At 47.1% G+C, this 4,313-nt stretch overlaps 1 pseudogene; it reads left to right on the forward strand.

Moving 5' to 3' along the window:
- The first annotated feature begins 751 nt into the window (after positions 1 to 751).
- On the forward strand, positions 752 to 1,762 carry LOC107179385 (annotated as a pseudogene).
- The last annotated feature ends 2,551 nt before the right edge of the window (positions 1,763 to 4,313 follow it).

Below are 4,313 nucleotides of genomic sequence, written 5' to 3' on the forward strand. Positions count from 1 at the left end.
CAGCCTTGTAGGAAATCCACATCACAAGGAATTGAGGCCCCTGCCTGCCAGAAGCAAGCATGACTTCAGCCATGTGTGGGAAACACCTTGGAAATGGAGCCTCCAGCCCCATCCAAGCCTTCGGATGAGACCGCAATTTCATGAGAGTCCCTGAGCCAGACCTGCCCAGTCACTTCCAGATTTCTGACCCACAGAAACTGAGATCACAAACGTGTATTGCTTTCAACTGCTGAATTTGGGGGTAATTAGTTCCACACCTACTAATGACTGATACAACAAATGTCCGTTGTATGCCAGGCCCTGAAATAGGGACTAGGGTGCAAAAGTGGACAAAGCAAATATAGCCTCTGCCCTCCCAGAGCTTATAGTCCAGAAGCAAATTTTACAAAGAGGGTGCAGTTCGCCTGTCAGGATCGAGACTGGATAGAAATTGGGATCTGAGACCAGTGCAGTCAAAATATAATTTTCTCTAGGAAGGAAAATTAAAGCAATGACTTTCACTTTATTGTTCTCTGTTGTTTGATTGCCTTTTCACAAACACATGCTGCTTTTAAAGTAATTTCTATCAGGGCGTCTTCTCATAAATACTTCTCGTGAGCATTTAATTGATACACATTTGTTGAAAGTCTTCTTGGCAGCATTTATCCAAAACTATCATAAAAATGTGCATACCCTTTGGCTCAGCCATTCCACTTAAATTAATTTATTATAAAGAAATACGCACAGCCCTTGTGGCTCCCCCAGCAGCACCATGGTGGTTGGCAAGAACAAGCACCTTACGAAAGGCAGCAAGAAAGGAGCAAAGAAGAAAATGGTGGATCCATTTTTTTCTTTCTTGGTTTATTTGTTTTTGAGAGAGAGAGAGAGAGAGAGCATGATTGGGGGACGGGCAGAGAGAGAGGGAGACACAGAATCTGAAGCAGGTTCCAGGCTCCGAGCTGTCAGCACAGAGCCCGACAAGGGGCTCGAACTTGTGAACCACGAGATCGTGACCCAAGCCGAAGTCGGTCGTTCAACCGACTGAACCACTCAGGCGCCCCTGATCCATTTTCTAAGAAAGTGGTGCGATGTGAAAACACCGGCTATGTTCAATGTAAGAAATATTAGAAAAACACTAGACACGAGAACTCAAAGAACCAAAATCGCACCTGATGGTCTCAAGGGTCATGTTTTTGAGGTGAACCTTGCTGATCTGCAGAATGATGAAGTCGTATTTAGAAAACCCAAGTGAATTATTGAGGAGGGTCAGGGCAAAAGCTGCCTGACTAATTTCCATGGCATCGATCTTACCCGTGACAAAATGCGCTCTCTGGTCAAAACACGGCAGACCATGACTGGAGCTCATGTCGATGTCAAGACTACCGATGGGTATTTGCTTTGTCTGTTTTGTGTTGGTTTTACTACAAAACTCAACAATCAGATTGGGAAGCCCTCTTATGCTCAGCACCAATGGGTCCACCAGATTCAGGAAAAGATGATGGATACCATGACCCAAGAGGTTCAAATGAGTTGGAAGAAGCAGTCAATAAGTTGATTCCAGACGGCATCGAAAAGACACGGAAAAGTCTTGCCAGCCTATTTATCCACTCCATGATGTCTTTGTTAGAAAAGTAAAAATGCTCAAGAAGGCCAAGTCTGGAGAAGGACAGCTCACGGAACTGTGTGGTGAAGGGAGCAGTTCTGAAAAGTTGCTGGGGATGAGACCGGTGCTAACGTTGAACGAGCTCATGGTTATGAGCCACCAATCCAAGAATCTGTTTAAAATTCAGACATCACAAATGTGATATTTAAAAATATTTAAAAATATTTTGAAAACTTTTTAAACTGTGATATTTAAAAAATATGCAGAAACATACGAAAGGACAGACATGAAAAGATGCCCACTGCACCGCTATTCAAGAGTGCAAAAACTTGGAAATGGCTTAAATGTCAGCCGTAGTAGGTGGGTTAAATTACTATTTCATTACGGGCCATCCATCTATTGGAATCTTATGTAACAATCAAAAATGATGATGTAGCTCTACCCTTATTTTCCAGACAGGCCATACAACGGAATACATTGTACAACTCCATTTTAATAAAAAGCATATATATTTATGCATAAAATTATTGGAAGGCTAAACCACAACATATTAATGATGTTATGTCTAGGTAGAGGGATTATACGTATATATATTTTTTGTTTCTTTTGGCTTGCCCGCACTCTTTCATTTTCATTTTAGAAACATGGATTTCTACAGGAATATATAGAGGTACAAATGTATTTTTGTCAAGGTCTTTTGAATACTCATTAATTATGCTCCCTTTCACGGTTCTTAGGCTGTTTGTCTTTCGCCAGCCCGCCGGGACAGACCAGCCCCCCCGAGCACTGACCGGCCTGTCTTCTCTCCCCTTGACCAACTAACAAGTGGGGACTGGAGATACCCCCTGGGTCCCAGACTCAAATAGAGAATATGACTCAAGGGTTCTCAGTATACCCCTCGAGCTGCTTCCTGACGGCCCCTCTGCTCTCTTCAGGGAAGATCCACTCTCCAGAAAGTCATTGGCCCGTTCACCGTCTCTGGCAAGCAACTCCTGTCTCTGGCTCTAAGAACAGAGTGAATCAAGGACACTGATTTATCGCCCACCAAGGACCCGCACAGAGAGCAAGCCAATGATGTTCCCCATTCGGGGTGGCCCTTGAAGGATTTGTGGCTCCAGCAGAGAAGCTTTTAAAAGGCCATAAAGCGAGTTAAGTGATCAGGAATTTCATCCTACTGAAATGAAAGTAGGTGGGGAAGAGGCTATACCTTCAAACTTGGCCAAGGTCTACCTCACAGAAAGAGGAGTGAGACAGGCAGGCTGGTGTTCTGCTGCTAACCTCAAGCAAGAGATGTCCGCCTGGACCGTTTCCAACTCTGAAGTTCACCAACCTGGCCCCGGCTCTGGCTAAGTTGGCTCCCATGACTGGTCTGCCCTCAACCCACATCTCAGCGGCTATTCTCACCCTCCCCTTCACCCCCTTTCAACGGATCCATTCATCCATTTGCCAACAAGAAGTCCGCAGTAACACACTGCATGTTTGGGCTTCATTCTGAACACCAGGAGGACTTCAGTTATTCCTTCTAGAGGACTGAGTGCCTCCTACAGGATGCGGATGTGGCTTGCCCTGGACCAAGCACCCGGTGTGGAGCCACGAGCGAGATCCCCTGGTCCTAGAGTTGTAGAGTTCACCTTTGAGGCAGGTCAGAGATGCTAAACCAGTAAATAACTAGGGAAGACAATTTCTGATGGTGGCAAGCGGGAAGAAATAGGCTCGTAAGTTGGTGAATATGTGAGACTTTGGTCCAAAGTCAGGGAAGACCTTTCTGGAGAGTGACATTTGAGCCAAGACCTGAATAAAGCTAGAAGCTCATAGACCAGGGGAATCTTTTCACCCACCCAGCTCAGGGGCAGACTCATGCTGGTCCCAGTCAGCCTCACCCACACAGAGTATGTGGGGGGCTTTCTGATCCTCTGGACCACCACACATCACGGTGATGCTCAGAGCCCCCATCGTCCATCTTACAGGTGCGTGAGATAATGAACGGAAGGGGAGGTTGTTCCGAGGGGAAAAACACACCAGGACCCAGCAAAGTCTCGGGTAGTCTCGCGTCCTGTAGACTGGCCGCGGCACTCTGGCTGTGGTTGAAATGAGGTCCCAGCTGGACAACACCAGGAAGGACAGCCGGTGTAGTTCCCGGGACTCACTAGAGCAGGGCTGGACAATTTCGTGCCGCTCAGGTCCCACCTGGTTCGTGGATGTACCTTCAGGAAGGGGCTGATCCAGGCCCTGGCGTCTGTTTAGCCTCTCAGGCTGGACCTCTCCCTTAGGCCCCCTTCCCTCTTTCCGTCCTCAAGTTTTCTCCGTCCCTCTCAGCCTGGGCGTTGTTTTCTAACTTGGGATATGAACGCTCATTCTGATTCATAATCAAGACCAAATATACTGTCTATGACCCGAGTTCCCCACTAAAGGTGGCCCGAGTTTGAATTTGAAAAGCCAGGATGAGACTCTGTATTCTTTCATTTTCTGCCGTCTCAACTTCTCTCTGAAGCAATGGGTACCAAGGACCTTGCTCAAATGGGGGTAGGGCGTGCCCAGATGGGGGAGCAGGAATGATCTGAAGCCCGACACCACACACCAAAATTAACTTATTTAGGGGCGCCTGGGTGGCTCAGTCGGTTAAGCGTCCAACTTGGGCTCAGGTCATGATCTCACGGTTCGTGAGTTCGAGCCCCGTGTCGGGCTCTGTGCTGACAGCTCAGAGCCTGGAGCTTGCTTCACATTCTGTGGC

Source organism: Panthera tigris, chromosome D3 (genome assembly GCF_018350195.1).
Source record: "Panthera tigris isolate Pti1 chromosome D3, P.tigris_Pti1_mat1.1, whole genome shotgun sequence".
Lineage (NCBI taxonomy): Eukaryota > Metazoa > Chordata > Mammalia > Carnivora > Felidae > Panthera > Panthera tigris.